At 39.3% G+C, this 17,622-nt stretch overlaps 1 protein-coding gene across 1 annotated transcript in view; it reads right to left on the bottom strand.

The window, feature by feature from the left end:
• The window catches only part of LOC118331519 (zinc transporter ZIP11-like), a 92,146-nt gene that overhangs the window by 15,322 nt on the left and 59,202 nt on the right, over positions 1–17,622 (bottom strand). The gene's annotated exons all lie outside the window — the stretch shown is intronic.

Here is a 17,622-nt window from a genome sequence, read left to right as displayed (position 1 = left end):
GGCACAGGTGTGCAGAGGTGTGAAAGTATGCAGGGTTACTTATCTCCCAGGCTCTCTTTTTATGTTCTTCACACAACTGCATCCATCACTTTGTGTGTGTACAACCTAGTTCAACATTTTGAATGCCTTTGAAAATAGACTGTCTGAAAGAATGCATCATTATCCCCATTTCATTGCAACTAAATTGCACAGAGTATGTGGAGAGATCGGGGAGGCAGAGTGATGCAGCCAGGAAGAGGCTATAACAGCGGGCTTTTTGCCCTGCCTTTGAGTGTGGCCATTCAGAACAGGAACCACTTTTGCTTTTAGACGTGGTTGGGCGACACGTCACAACCTTTGTTTGAATAGCCAACATTTAAAGATTACTGTTCTTAATACCCAGTTAGTGAGAACACTAAAGCAGTTGGCTGCATATACTAAAAGTTGCCTTAAAGTTGATCTGAGATAGTGTGAGAACAACAATTAGGCTAATTAAGACTGTTTTTGACGCCTCAGTATCACCAGGCATCATAAACAAAACCCTCAGATTTGTCGGTCAAGCATCTTGTTAAGATGCACTTGCCATCCAATCCCCAGAGTTTCTGTGAAGAATTACACTCAGCAAACACAATTGCCTACAAGATATATAATCAAAGAAGAACTTAACAGACAAATAGGTTTTATTACAGATGAAATCAGATGCCTCTGTCGGCTGCCTCAAGTCTGATTAGGACGTCTGCCATCAGGATTATATTTGCAGCCTGAGGGATACAGAGCTGCGATTCTCATCTAAAATAAAAAATATCCTCTGTTTGTCCCTGTATCAATCGAATTATTAGCATGGCAATCTGTGTTAAACGTAATTAAAACAAAATGAATGGCCCAAGACAATCTAATTAACACAAACTTTCTAAAAGTTAAAATAAAAAATAAAAAAATTGTTAAAATAACACAGAAAGGGCGCCTGGTTAGATCACTTGGTAGAGCTGGAGACCATGGGCCGAGTCCTGCAGCGGCCCAGGGTCCGAATCCGACCTTGCTGCGTGTCATCCCCTCTTTCTACCCCGCTTCCCTGTCTGTCTCCAGCTGTCACTGTCAATTAAAGGCAATAAAAGGCCAAAAAAAATAAGACAGAAAAAAACGGATTACAAATAGATACAATTGGTAAATTCAGCCGGACAGGAGTAATGAGTGTCATGTTTTACATTTGTCCTCCTAAGTAGAGGTTGGAATGCTGAGTATAATACTTGATGCACTGGGAAGGGTTTGGATAACCTAGTGATCTCCCCTACCATTCTGGGAAAAATCACAGAAAAAGCTTCAAAAGTATCACTCAAACATTGGTGGACATAAACACACCAAAAAACAACCACTTTCAAGCATACTCGGGTGCATGAGGAAGGAAATGAAAAGCAACAGCAGCAAATGCCAAGAAGCAAGATTTTTTAATTGATTTGACACATCAATGTTGCAGTAGTGAGTTTTTTTTTTCCAAGCTGCAGGTCTATTGCAAATGTAAAGTCAATAATTTACAGCTAGGGTTTATCATGTAATCATAGTTATCTATTTTTCACCAACCTTTGATGGAGTCTGGAGTGTGCCAATAAATTATAATGAATTCATAAATTGATACATTTAAGCAATTATTATTTGATTCCTCAAATTTGTATTCAAACTTACAATCAACAGGCTTTTTGGGGACAGCAGAAACAAGCAGTTAACACTGACAGCAGCACTGTAGCTCCAACAGATAACAGCTGAGTTATAAAACCCCCCCAAAATAAATCTTGCTTCTCTGTGGGTTGGCAAAACTTTTTAAAATATATTATTTAATTAGATTTATTTTGTATTTTTGGGTCTTTTTTGTCAGAAGAGTGACAGGAAAGGGGGGAGAGAGAGGGAGATGACCGCAGCAAGAGGCCACAGGTCGACTCATCCATGGCTGCTGCAGCAAGGACTCTACCAGGTGAGCTTCCAGAGCGCCCCATTTTCATTCTTTTTACTTTGAGATTCTTAAAGCATAATTTTAATTAAAATTAAAATGTAATTAGTCTTAATTGCTTTTAAAAAATATACCCATTTCTTAATTGACCATAATTAAAAACTGATTAATCATCCTGGTGGCACACTACAGACTCCATGATCTTTATCATTACCTCCCTGCAACCTGTCCATCTTAATCACTATCTGCTTCCTTCTCTCTCTGCTCCCTCCCCTCTTTCCTTTTATTTGTCTCTCTCTCACATACATTTTCAAACACAAGCAATTGACCTCTGTTAATGCATTCCAAGTATCTCATTTTGCCATGTAGGCGGCTGTAAATTGGAATTATCTAGCGTGCAAAGGTCAAATGATCTGAACTATTGCTCGGGGTGCTCTGGTTACACCCTCCGTCAGGGGACATTTTCGAAGGCCAAAAAACCTGAATCCATTTCTGTCCAATTGAACTTTCCAAACCATTTAACCGTAACAAAGGGCTGTGTGTACATAGACTACAACAGCTTGGGCTACTAGTGTTTCCCATCTATTCTAACAAACCACAAACACAATCCACAAACACTGTAGAACTAATACAGACGCAATATAAAAACACTTGCAATCCAACACAAATGAGCTGCAATACATACTGCCTTTGTGACGCCTGTACCCTGACACTTTGTGTTGAGACTGGTAGAGAAGATTTAGTTCTCAGGTCATTTATATTTCTCACTTTGCGGTGTCAATCCAGTGATGCTGAATTAAGTAACAGACTAACTTCAGCCTCAGAATGACTATAGACTTCATCACCTCTCTGGAACAGTCTTATTAAAAAGTGAAGACATAACTACATGGTCATTACCCTCACAGGTAATGATTGTTTCAGGTCTGCTCTACTGGATTGATTTAGACCTTCCAGCCCCTGTTCTTTATACTGTATTATTTAGAAATCAGGGTTGGCATTAAGCATGGGTGGAAAGTCAGACATTAGCATCAATATTGTAATTTACATTTCTTGATGAATCAATGTGTAGCTAAAACGTTCCACAAGGACCCACATCAACAGGCAGATTTAGCAACTTAAATTCAAAGGGCCAGTATAGATATTTGCCCTTCAGATGATAGCCAATATGTTCCAAGATTGCTTTTAGGCCCTCCTAGGCAATTAAACTGGCTATGTTTTCAATAGAAAACATAAGGTCACATTTATCATTTTACATCAGTGACATACTTCAAATATAATAATGACATTCAAAAGTGCCATTGGATTTTTTAGAGCAGCTGCCTAATTGGGTAATTATGGTAATAATGACAAACTGCTAGTAAAGTTACATCTAAAATGTGGGGATATCAGACCTGATGACACCTAAAACTGGGCAAACACTAAGTGCCTGTTCATTAATCTTGTATGTCCTTTCTGCATCTTATGCTCACAATGTACAGATCAACTGATCAGCCAAGACATGGGAGTTCACACTGAAGCCCCCTTGCATTTTGTCCATTAACAATTTGAATAAAGTTTATTCACACAAGACAACCACCTCCTTAACAATGTTGACTTAAACTGGGAGAAACTGGCAGCAATTCTACTATTAGGGGAATTAAGTTGAAAAAACAACAACGATATGGAGCCACAGAAAGATGCAGACAATAGACAGGAGCACCTGAATGGAACAGAACCTGAATTACTGTCTGTGGCAACACCGGTGTTTACCACACTATTTCATGTCAAAGTGAAAAAGATCTATATGGTCTATATGTCTGTCTGTTCTGTAGTGAAGCTCAGTTTTATATCATAGCAGTATTGATATTACAGTTTTGACCACACGTAAAATGTTACTCCAATAATAACAGAACAAGCTCACTACAGTTTATAATTGTTCTGCAGATCTGTTCTCTGTTCTGTTCAAACTGCAAGCCACGACAGCCGACCAAAATTTTGGACATTCTAAAAAACCATCCAATCTTCCCACAACCAGATCGTTGGTCATTCAGGCGATTAATCAGGTATGGTGATCCCTATGAGACTGCAAGTCAATCGGCAACTGATCTATTAGAAATTTGGACTGATTATAAAATTAGTTTTAGCCCATTTGGTCCAAGCTCTTCTAAAAAGGTTGGACAAAACATAACATGACCTTTTTCAGGATATATTCTTATTCTTTCTTTCAAGGCACATTTTATGTGAAATGTAACCACCAAGGTCCAGATCAAAAAGCAATAAAAAGGCAAAAGCCGTAACCCTGATGAAAACTGATGAGCAGATGGAAGAACACCAAGGACAGAGAGGGATGATAAGCATCCCAGAAGGTTATTCACTAGCTGAACATGTAAAGAAAATGTGGGGCTGAATATAAGCAGCCGGGTAAAACTGAAAGAGAATCTTTTCAATCTTCATTAACTATTCAAGACTGTTCTTCACAAGGACACCAATATTGGCTTGGCATTCCCTGACTTGAGATTCTGCCAGTGAAAGTAAAAAGCTGAGCTCTACAGAAATGCTTGCCAGGGGCAAACATCTTGGTGAACAAGTCACCTAAGTAAGTGGGATCCTGCAGGTTTTCACTGGTGCCAATATTTCCAATCAGGTAGAGAGCAATTCAAGTCAGTTGCGTCAGTGTTAATAGATGTTTAAAAGCCAAGACAGTCAACAGTGGTGACTTGCTCCAGCTGTGATACAGTAAAACTAAAATTTTTAAACTTGAAATACACTTGTTAAAACACATGTTGATGATAAAACTGTGATATAATTTACCTTATCTGGGGAACCATAACATGTGAATGTTTGTAGCGACAACAAGAGTAAGAGCGTGTGTCTGTGAGACCGTGGTGCTTTAGGTTAAATGCTAATGTGGCATGCAAACATGCTCACAATGACCGGACTTAGTTAAGCATGTTAGTATGCTAAAATTTGCTAATAAGCATCAAACACAAAATACAGCAGGTGGATCTTACAAGGGCTTGAGAAGCTCATCTCATGGGCAAGGATGAGCTTTAAACCATCAAGTCAGTCAAGGTCCCTGGTCCTGAAGAAGGAAAAAGTCGTGGACAAGTTCCACTTCGAGTCCACATTAGTTTTGTTGGTGTTTGGTCAAAAACCAGAGCACCGTACAAACATTAAATCTGACCTGAACCTGAACATTCAAAAGAAAGCAATGTTTTAATGCCATTTCAATGAATATTATCAATACCAGGAGCTTTAGCTTCCCTATGAAAGGTACAGCCACAGGCATTTCAGATATGTGACATTAAGAATCAAACAAAATGTACTGCAGTCTCTTAGCAACATTCCTGCATGTGAGGCATCTTATATGACAAGCATGAAACTTAAGTGACACTGCGAAAACAGAGTATGCACCGGATGATTTTATTGGATGTAATCATGCAACATGATACACCACATGGGAAATGTATTTTCCTGCACGTCAGGATGATTTTTTATCTTAAATTTTACAGTTTGAGAGTTTGTGTATTTACTAATGGAAACACACACAGCTAAACATTTGCAAGTTAGTGTGTGTGTTTGTGGGTGTGTCTAATTTCTTTTAATATCTAATTATCTCACAGTTTGCCCAAGGATTACGGGCAGAAAATAGCAATTTGCTAAAATCTTGTACATTACACATCTCTCGTTTTCTATAAGGTTAATGTTCTTTGTGCATTGTCTCTGTTCAAATAAAGAAACATGAACATAATTATGCGTAAATGGAGAAATACAGAATTAGGTAAGGCAAGAAAAGGTGTTAAAACCTACTGCTCTATTCAGACCAAATGAAGCGTTGCTGGGTCCTGTTGTGGTGTGTGTGGGGTGCGAGACTTGTTGGTGTGTTTATTTGCTTGTTTGTGTGTTTATTACAGAAAATAGCATTTTATTTCTCTGATTCACAGACGTTGAAGGTGGGGTCACCAGATTGGCCACCACAGCATCGGGTTGAGTTTCTCCAAAAGTTGATTCTGTTTCAGGTTGCTGTGGTTTGTGAGTGTTTTTGCTGCATCACCACATTTAGTCTAAATCAGCCCTAATAAGCAGAGTTTATTCTTTTACATGTTGCATTTAAATAGCCTAACAATGCTGGTGTGTGTGTGGTAATGCATATGTATGTACTTGTGCACATGCATGACCAGGTCATTCTGAATTGCCTCCTAATGGCAGTGCTGTTGGTTTGAAAAATCTTTAGCACATAGTCAAGGCAATCAGATAAGATGGTTGTGCACCAATCCGTGACAAATATGACAACTATTAATTTTCTAAACGTAAAAAAAGGACAAAAACATGGAAAAATGAAAAGGCAGACTGGAGCTGCACTCAAGGCCAACCCTGATTGTAAGATATTACAGTAGCCATATATTGTAAACATGACAAGACAACCTGTAAGACTGAGACCAAGGCCAGGGGGCGGTGAAAGGATTGTCAGAGGATCTGAATATCAATATGTTAGTGGTTTGCATTAAAAAAAGTCAATATTGTATAAATTCACAGCCTGTTGAGCTGTCTTTCTCACTCTTGAGAGGAGCATGTACAGGGCTAGGATGGTGTACATTGTAATGAAACCACATGTGCAACACTGTGGCTCATTGATGTGTTTTTAATAGTTTTTAGACAACAATGGAGCTATGTGGTACAGAGGAATACAATACAACATGCTTTGGCTACAAAACTAATACTTGTTGGTAGAATCAGTTTATTGTGTTTGCTTTTTTTTTTTAAATCGGTTTTCTTGACTTTCAGTCACTCATTTTTATTAAAACCTCGCTGTACATCTTCTGTCAGCTGTAAGAAGCTGTCAATTTTCTTTTATTCTTTCTAAACCTGGCCCGGTGAACCCCCAAGCTTCTAGTCTTGGTAGCTTTGCACACAATGTGACAGGATTGTTTTTCCAGGTTATTAAGGACTTTTATGACCCTGTAGCTTTCAAGAGCATATATATTTTCCTGGCTTTGGGACCATATAAGATCAACATTTCAAGGCACTGCTGTCTCTGCGTGTGCTGTTGTATTTCCAACAAACATTTCTGATTCGTGAATGGATGTTGCTGTTGCAGATAAATAAGTGGGCAGTAAGTCCTGGCTCTCTACTGCTCATTCCCACTGTGTCACGTAGATGTGTCTGTATGTTGGCTTTTTGTCTGACTAAATTAGATGAAGGGAAGGTGCAGCTTGCTAGGGAATCTTTGAGCGTCACTGAACTTTCAGTTTCTTTGAGGAGTCTTTGACCACAAAAAAATCACTCTTTGATTCAGGTCAGATGGTTTTGGTTCACACAGCAGAAGTGAGGTTCATTGATTGTGGCCTGTACTGTTGCGCCTTTGCTGTACTGTAATCACATGTTGTCTATAGATTGAGTGTAAAGTTGAGTAAGGTGAAGATTGGTCACTGCCCACATCAGTGCAGAGGAGGTTACAAACATAAATGGAGTTGTGTATGGTGTAGTGTTGGCCAATCACTGTTAAACTTCAAAATGAGTCTACTTGAGAAGGTTAGTAAATGCGGCACGCATTCGTTTTGATTAGTACAGTATTTGTCCTGCTGATTCACTTCTTTTTATTGGAATTTCTTGTTTGTTTGGCTCCTTCTCTGCTTGGTCAGAAGGTCCACTTTCTCAAGGGTTTGTTCCACTGGACTGTTATGCTATTTTGATGACAAGTCTGGTGCTTTGAAATGTGTTTTCTGGCAGGGTGATAGTTCAGGAGCAAGTTCATGGAGTGTGGGTCAATAGGAGACCGACATTTCTCTGTAAATTTCACTTCACTTCATTTCACTTTTCAATTGCAATTTAAGTTTCACTTGTAAAGACTTATCAGAAGCATCAAACAATGATATGTAGTCCTTGGAAGGAGAGAGTAGATACTCTGCTCAGTTTAAGATTTTAGTGGTGAAGACGAAGAAGAAGGGTTTCTGTAACATTGTTTTAGGTTGCACACAACAATGAAAGGTTCATTTGTTTGTTCAGTCCGTGCATACAGTTTGATTCATAGCACAGCAGCAGGTTTTTATGGATGTTACTTGGTGGGAAGGTGTTTTGATCAACAATTTGTTGGTGAGGATTTAAAGACATACATATTACCTTGTTAATATGTGGCAAGCTCAAAAATAAGACTGAAAACATGTAACATGTATTGGTGTGATCAGTGTTGGGCAAGTTACTTAAACAATATAGTCAATTATTCATGACATATTACCTATCTAATTACTCAATAACAAAATAAATTAGTTACATTACTTGATAGGTTACTTTTTGTTAATATCTATTTAAGGTGCGTTTAAACAACTCCAAAGCCTCCATACCCAAATATCATATCTTTTGTATTACATTAGCAAGCCACTATGAATGAAAAGAAAAGAGAAAAAGAACAGTATGGAGGCACAGTAGAGGACGCAGACAATATGTTTGTTTGTTCTGTAGCAAAGTTCAGTTTCACATCAGAGACTACAGTTTTAGCCACAACATGTAAAATACAACTACAAAAATATTAAAACAAGTTCAGTAGAGTTTATAACCTTCTGACAGAAGCCGTGAGAGAAGTCGGGCAGCAGACCAAACCAAAATTTCCCACATGGCAAGAAACTGATCTTTGATCATTCAGGTGACCGATCAGGTGCTGTGACCTCCCTCAAACTCTACTAAAAGGCAAAAATTTGTTGGGGAAGACCAAAAGTTAATCCATACAGTGTCTGCACGGCTTAACCATCTTGGTTCAGGTCTTGGACCAGTCTGTCCACTAAACGCAAGAGAGGAAACTGAGATAAAGAAATGGGTGAATATAACTAATGATTTAGATTAAACCAGACAATGTGCACTGATTCTGTTGACACACATTATTGTGATCTGTAATTTCAGGAAGGAGATGTTAAAGCAAAGAGAAAAATATAATCACCCACATAAATTTATTACCACTGTCTGCTTCCCAGGTGGTAGCTTAGATTTACTGTAAATTTGATTTGCCGGCAGCTTTAAGAAACTGTCTGGCTTGGATTGCCTTACACACTTAGAATAAAGATGGGAAGTACAACCTGCTCTACACACACACACACACACACACACACACACACACACACAAACATATCTCATTACAGCATATTTTTCAGTCTTCTCCAAACACATGGCAGAGTAGGCTGTTACTTTGATTGACAGGTGGGTGGAAACACTTCATTGACATGATTAGCGTTCTGCAGTGGAAGTCTCCCACTAGTCTGACATGACTTACTAGTTTGACTAACATTTGAAAAGGATGTGGTCTCTGTTTTCATGAGCAATTATTAGCATTTTGTAACCAACATCTACCTCTATCTTCACTCTCTGTTGCCCACTTCTCTTTCTCTTCCACCCATGCCCTCTCTCTCTCACACACACTCACTCAGTCTCTTTACCTCGCTCTCTCATATCCACTCTACAGCCTGGCAATCAGACCTGCGTCCTCCCCTCACCTCTGTTCCCTCTGTCCATGCTGATTGAGATTTCTACCTCTAGAACCCTCGAGTAGAACTCATCCCTCTACTTGGCACTGGCCTGCTGACCCTAAATCATTCTCTTTCTTCACTCCACTGCACCTCAGTAATCGACCTCCTCCTTTACCCCTCATCTTCACCTGTGTCACAGTTCACCTACACAGCTCTGTCCTCGCTCGCTCTCGGCGGCTCTGCCTTTGCCAACACCAGTTATGAGAATGATACCAGCGCAAAGCATCACATTCCTATTATAAAGCGGTTTTATCTCATAATGTAAGGTATGGTCATACCTTGAACGACAGAAACTTCATGTTACAGACCCAGAAAATAGATTACTTTCTTATAATAACTAATTTGTTATATATAAGCATTCCATTTCTATCACCATAACATTGATTGTATTGCCCCTTCCTTTTCCTTGTTCCTTTTTATGCATATTCATGGAAGTAATTATTTTTTTAATGCCGTTATCTTGAGATCACAAATTAATTTATCTTATTTTGTTACCTGATTTTAGGATTCATAACTGAAGTCAAAAGATTTGTCTAAGACAGTACATCTAAGAATTAAATTAAGCTATTAATTCCTTGGCAACGGGATGTAATAACGACAAAATATATCAGGAGTAGATATTTATTAAATGAGCTCAAAGATCCCTGCAGTGCCCAGATTCTTTCAATGCACTTTTTCCTGGCTGCTGGCTTATTCTGGTCAGTATGAAATGAATATTAACTGGTATGTTGCATGTCATTCCTCCATGCACTGTCCATTACGTTGAACCAATGCTACATCTATAATATGCCATCCGTGCACACTGGCATGGCACTCCTGTAATATGAGAACGGATAAGGATGACCTTTCAGTTTTCATAATTGGTTGATTATCTCATTAACTCGAGACTCCTAAAGCTAAGGCTAATAAAACAATTAACATGTGCTCTCGAGACAACGGCCTTAAAAAAACAAAACTACAAGCACGCCCATTCTTGGTTTCCGTACATGTTCACAACAGATGCACAGCAAAAACAAGACATAGTTTTAATAGCCTGTGATGCATATCTTACTTTGTTTTAAAGCATTTTATATACGTTATACATATAAGTTCATTGTATGTAAAATGCTTTAAAACAATTAGAATTAGTAGATAGTAGAAGATTCTTTTTTTCAGAACTTTAGGATTAATTCATTGGATTTATAAATTAGTTTATAACAAATTCATATTGTGTGTATATAAAGCATCCATTAACAGTTTACCCATGTTAAATCATCAGGCAGGACTCCTGTCCACGTAAGGTTTCGCACTTTTCTCTGGGGTTTGTTTTTCAGCGTTTAGGCCAGGCCTCTTAGCTCCGATTAAGGGAAATCTAAATGGAAGGAAGACTTTTCCTGTTTCAGTATGACAGTGCCAGCTCCATAAAGAAATGTTTTTTTTCAGTTTGGTGTGGAAAAACTGCACAGAGCTCTGACCTCTACCCCATCCAACACCTTAGGGATGAACTGAAGCACCGACATCAGTGTCTGACCTCACTAATGCTCTTGGTGGAAAGCCTGGAGGCAGAAGACTGGAGGCTTATATAATGGCATATCAATGCTTATGGTTTTATAAAAACTTTAAGGTGTCCACATACTTTTGGCCACATGGTGCATATCATACTGTGTTATCACAATCCAGTTATTAATCGTTTATTTACTGCTTTTAAATGCTAAAGGTAACTTCTACCGAGGTAAAACATCTTTTTTTCTCTTTTGCATCTACACAAGAACACAGCTGATGGATTACAAAATTGAGCAGCCATTCGGGTTATTTCGTGTATTTTTGCCCGTTTTGCCATTTAGGACAAAACATTATCTCTAAATGCTGGTTGCTGGGTGTTCATCTGCCATCCATGGTGCATCACGTGTGTGCTCTCTAACACTAACACATGCCTACTAAACACAAATCTTTCACACAGCCACAATTCCCTTCTGTTGTCTTTAATCACCTTGGGCGCTCATTAGCAATAGCTGCCTCAGCAGCCTTTGCAACGTCATTCTGATAATAAATAAACAGTGTAACAGTGAATGATTTATTACTATTAATATACAGTAAAAAAATCAGTCCTCCACTAATGCACCAGCCACTCACATTGGCTGCAGTTACCTTGACAACGACTAGAGCTTTTGCTGAAACACAGGAACGTTGAATCAGAAAAATGAAAATGGTTTAGGTGACCTCCCCGACAACAGACAGTTTGAAGCGGTGTGACGGAGGTGGTGGGTTAACTCATATAGTTTCCGATTCCTTTTATATTTTTGCTTCTTTTATGTGGATTAGAATTTCTAATTTGCCCCAACAATGGCAGTCCTAATGACATTGATGAATAAAATCTCCAGTATTCATTATTATGACTTCAATTCTCTATGTCTGGCTGCCTTACTTCACCTGTTTTTGCTGCTTGTTTATTTATCTTAACAACTGCAATTAAAGCTCCATACAGCAGACACATTTAAAGCTGCAATAATCGATATTTTCATATTAACAATGGGTCAAATGACGATGTGTAATGTGAACCAACAAGTCTGGAGTTGGAGTGTCAGCTCATTACTTTGCTTTTACAGTCTAATCAACCTGATTTCGCCCTGTAGCGGGAAGCTGTTTTCGGCAAAAAAGCTTTGTTAAACTGACTTTACGCTACCTGCCCAGCATCAAATGGCAGACAAAGTTAACACAAACTTGTGAACATAGTGACTTTAATGGAAGGAGACTGTCTGTCTTTCCATTCTCTCGACAACTGTTCATCCGATCGACTTCAGACTTGGTGGGTGCATTGCTGGGAACTTAAGGATTTGCAGTGTCGAGTGTGAGCTTGAGATCTATGGGACATATTTATTAGTAGTATTAGTAGTCTCATATTAATGTATTGAGAGGGGACACCTATTAACTGTTACACTGCTGAACAGCATTGTAGGAAAGCCTTGTGAGTTTGTCATTTTGTTTCGCTCAACTCAAATAGCTCCCAAATACCTAGCTGTTAGCAGTCAGTTGATTATCTCACGTTTGCTTATTAAGTTTAACTTTAGTTTTGCTTGAAATGCCCTTCCCTTATTGTGTCCTGGTCCGCACCATTCAATCTAACCAGATGCAGTGTGCCTACTTGCTCTGGGGAACAACGTCACCTAAAGTCGCACTATTGAGGGTCGCAGATAAAGACAGTCTGTAGCCATAAAATGTTTGTTTGAGCTTTTGCACCCAAATAATGTGTATACTCTAGCTCTGCTAGGGGAAGCAACTATGTCATGCAGGTGTATTGCTCAGGACCCAAGAAAGCACAGTGTCGAGTGTGAAGTTGTTTGGATGAGTGGTTCTTGAAAAAGCTGCAATCAGCAATACCAAAGGCCAAGCAATTAGCCCTTCTTGAAGGGACATGTTTTGAACGGCCACTGCTGTCGCTTATCAGCTAAGAGCAGGATATGTTTCTGAAAAGTTGAGTTGAATTTCAATGACAATATACTTCATATAATGATCTTATAGATGACCATTTGAAACAACTGATTGCAGGCAGTAATATTTCTCGGCTTTTTCCTTGCTGCATACCTGATTGCATAGCAACAACTGAGCTTATTCACCCTGGCAAAACTGACAAAGCACACTTGCTCTCTTTCAGCAGCGGCCCTGACTTCATTTTCAGTCAGTAACCCCAACCACCCACTACCAGCTACCTGGGAGCTGCCCACTATAATCAGAGCGTGCTACTGCTGGCCACTGAGCAGCTCTAGGGCTCAAGAGTCATGTTTAAGGTCATTTCTCATTGGGCATTCTAACCTACCAATTCCTAACCAGTGAAATGTTCACACTGTTTGTTCACAGTTGTGATGCTGTCAATAGTTTTACAACAGTAAAACGAATTTGGCGCCTGGACACTAAACACGGTATAGACATGGAAAATGGAAAAGGTGAAAGGTATGATGTGGGGGAAATGATTCACTCTTGACAACCCTCATTTATTGTGGTTAGTCGGATGGTGGAAGGATCTGATTGCTGACATTATCAGCAGTTGAGAAGCTAATGGTCCTTTACATGGCCTGGATAGTGCTGCTACAGATTCTGTCAAACAGAAATGACAACAGACAGACAAGGTGAGATGGATTTGAACACAGACATTAATACAATTCAGAGAAAAGGCTGTGAGGGAGGAGAGATGAGGTCGAAAGATAGACTTACATGACAGGGAGAAAGAATGAGAAACTGAGGCAAATAAATTGAATGGGAATTGAGAAGCAGTATGGGTCAGTGTGAGAGAGAAGCAATGGGGGAGAAAGAGGGAAGAGGAATATTAAAGGAAGGAGATAATGGAAGAAGAGGGTAGCAGTGAGGCAGGAGAATATTAATCATTTGCAGATGTTAATGATATTCACCACTGTATATTATGGAGGGTGCAACAGCAGCATAAGATTTGATTCCTAGATCACCAACACGGCAACAAGCAACTCATAGTACACAGGTCAGCAAAGGTCACAGTCAAACAACCAAAGTCTAACAAAAATATGTGCAACAAAATATTTGAGTGACCCCAGACTGATCTTCAGGATGGTGCAGAGAAAAATAACTGAGATAGAAACAAGAGCCGAAGAGAGAGGTGGAGATGAGACAGAGCCTCAGACACAGTCACTCACTGTACTGATTAACTGTCCAAGGACAGAGCCAATAAGCCAGTGCCAACAAATTATTTCAGCCTGGCATGAGTATCTACTAATTATTGTGAACACAAAGCACTCCAACATCCATCCACCGAAGGGAACAGCAGCTGGACAAAGCTTGGTCCATGTTGTTTCTGAAGGGCCATTTGTTCACTTTGGGGTCATGTATTGTCCCCAACTCAAACCTTTTTCCCGTCTTTTGTGTTCCTTTTTCTCCATCTTGGTGTCCAAAGTAAACATGCTGTTATAATGGAGGCTTTTGAATTTCTTCTCTTACCACTGTCTTAAATCCCTAATATGTCAATAGTTTGTGGAATCGTTTAACCCCAGCTCAGTGTGCAACTCTGAAAACATTACATTCAATAATAATCACACTGCATTTTAAAATCAATACATTCAATTTCAAAGTGCACATTCTTATTCTAAATTAGCAATTAATTTAATGACCTCATTTTGTCACGGCAAGGAAAGAACACCTCATGAGTAAAAATTAAGGAGGGTGGGAGGACATTCAGCTAGTCTGCTTCTCCACATGGAGCTAATTGGACAATGTACATGTTCACTTGGCAAACAGAGATGTAGTTAATCATGTTAATCATGTTCTCAGAGCTGGCTGGCTCACTGAAATGGCTTACTGGCACATCAGTAATGTTATTAGCTACACCTGTGCTTTCTCAGCTATGACAAGTCAAGGTGTCTGCCATCAGTTGGATCAGTATTTAGTCTTATGGTTGGATTTGGGTTAGAGTTTTCTTTGTTTTTGTTGGTTGTTGTGTTTAGGTAAAGTTAAACAACTTTAACTGTTTACTGGTTAGTGAACTGACCAACAGAAGGAAAAATAACTTGAACCATAATCGCAACAAAAAAACAAACCTAACCCCACTGGGTTTGTATGTCTTTGTTGGGTAGTTGGTGGAATCAGAGTTGGAGTTTTGTTGGTTGCTATGGTTAGAGATAGAGTTTGGTTGTTTAGTGGGGTGACAGGGTTTTGTTTGTTTTTGTTGTTTCAGGGTGGGTTAAGGTAAGAATGTTTTGCGTTTTGTTTGCTTATTTTGTTGTGGGTTTAATGTTTTGTTTGGTTAATTGATGGGATTGGGGTTAGAGTTTTGTTTGTTTAGTTGGTTGGTGGGGTTAGGGGTAGGGTTTTATTTGGTTGGTTAGTCGGGTGGGGGTTGGGATAAGTGTTTGTTTGGTTGGCATGACAATGGTTGGAGTTTTGTTGGTTTGGATGTATGGATGGATAGATTCTTTGCTACTCTCAAAAGCAATGTAAAGGAAATAAAGAATCAATGAGTAAGCACAGTTGCATCAGTCATATTAAGGATTAAAACATCAGGCAAAATGTTCGGTCTGTCAAAATAACTGTCCTCTGCCTCTGCGCTGCTTGGACATAGTAGTCGGCTGTCCTGGTTCCCACTGACAGTACTGATCCACAGGTTTTACGGGCAGACTTGAGCTGGAGGTATTTTTTGACATCATTTAGAAACACACGTCTCTATAACGAGTCTCCATAACCTGGCAACAATGACATTGACTGACAGACAACTTGCTTGTCGTTTTAAGTGTCATTCTCTTCCGTGGATTCTGATTTAATGCTTCGTTTTTTTATTTCTCATGTCATTCCAAGCATGTGAAAACATAGTGTATGCATTAGAGTATTGCATAGACAAATCGAGTTCTGTATTGATTAATTCATGAAAAGAAAGCAACATACTTTCAGTATGGAATAATGTGAGATTCTCTTAAGTTAGCAGTGCATTGATCAAGAGACAAAGACAGGGAGAGAATGAGAGAAAAATGTCAATACCAAAAGACACCACAGGAGTGTGAAGCTCAGATATAGACAGCGTTGACATCCTGTGATCCCACTGTGATGATGGAGGATGGATACAGGCTTTCACATATCCAAATACATGAAAACAACAGAAGCAAGGATAGATTGCCCTTTATACTGAGATACAAGGTTTACTTAATTGGGATGACTCAGGAAATCCAATTTTTAAACATTTCCTTATGGGAAGAATGTTGATTTTTGTGGTTTGGCTGTTAACATTTGTAAGATTGAACTCTGAATAACTTGAAGGCTGGTTGGAGTCATCAATCAGTAGAGAGCTGAAGCCCCTGAAGCTGTTTCTGCATACAGCGTGTATTTTTTGGTCTTACTGAAACCCAAAATATGATACTTGGCTGTATTGCTGATATTCTGTGATAACTGGTATCTACTACTATACTGCACCAATATTATTTAACTAGTCCTCATCATGAGTTATTCCTTGTGTAACTAGCAATGTCAACTACCACAGCCAAATGAAAGCTATAAAATGATGCACCCCGGATGTGATTAAAAACAACCTTCGTGCTCTGTCTCATTTTGTATTCATTAACTGGTTTGTAGGCCTACTTCCAAGTAGGATTTATGTCATTATCAGTGTCACACTAAATTGAGCAAGGGCAAATCTCAAGGAGGTAACGGATACTCTTGTAAGGTAGCTTGCCTCCAAGAAAACAATGCTGCATCACCTTGAAAAGGATTTGGCGATTTCTCTCTGCAAGGAGCCAAAACAGCATGACAACATTTGTGCAAATGCCTTGGACGCACATAGGACAGAGGAACCGTTTGACCTTTCTCCTGACAAGATTGTCAACAAATAAAGGCAAGTTTGATTCTACTCTCCACTTTTTTTTGCAGTTTGTCCTCCTGCTTCCCGCTGTAGCAGCAGCAGAAGGACAAATAAATATGACAGGACACAATAAACTATTATAAAACCCCTATGAACACAGAACACATGCCATTTTACTGTTTACTGTTCCCATCTTGTCTTGGAGCGTGCACAGCAACCATGGAGGTTCCTACACAGTGGGAGATGTAACACTTTAGGGGGCAAAAGAAATCCAACTCAATGTGACAGATACACAGCCCTGACATGTCATCACATATATTATCGGGTGTACAGCTGCAACATGTTATATTTTCTGCACCACGTACTTGCTAACTTTGTATGTCCCTATTCAGTGCTGGTTAGGCAGCATAAAGTAGGTTTGAGTCCTTCTTTACTGAAAACATCTTCCTATCACTGCTACAATCAGCTAATAGATGGTAAAAAGCTCTACGTTAAGCTACATGCAACACCTTTCAGACAATTATTTAATACGTTTGAAATGCCTTTCGCATACTTCTAAACAAAGACTGCAACTATACGAGACAAAATTCAGTTGCTTTACTTCTTGTAATTTATGCCAATAACACCCACTGATTTGAAACTGAACTGGAACAGAGAAGCGCGCGTGACAGACTAGCAGCGTGAGAGACAGTGACAGTATGTGAACGAGAACGATAACAGGGAGAAAGAGACGGAGTGACAGCGAGCAAGAGCAAGAGAGCATGATGGTGATCGAAAGAGAGAGAAACAGAAAAAGAAACAGACAGTAAATAGCAAAACTTTCATGCGTCTGTTGGCCATTGTTGCCAGGCAACTGTCTGACCCTAATGGGGATATCGTGGCAGTGAGTGCACACACGCACACACACACACACGCAGACACAC

The sequence above is a fragment of the Morone saxatilis genome, unplaced genomic scaffold, assembly GCF_004916995.1.
Source record: "Morone saxatilis isolate NCDOM2014 unplaced genomic scaffold, NCSU_SB_2.0 Contig1, whole genome shotgun sequence".
In the NCBI taxonomy this organism is placed as follows: domain Eukaryota; kingdom Metazoa; phylum Chordata; class Actinopteri; family Moronidae; genus Morone; species Morone saxatilis.
Note: the sequence above shows the minus strand (reverse complement) of the source record. Positions and strands in the feature narration are given on the sequence as shown.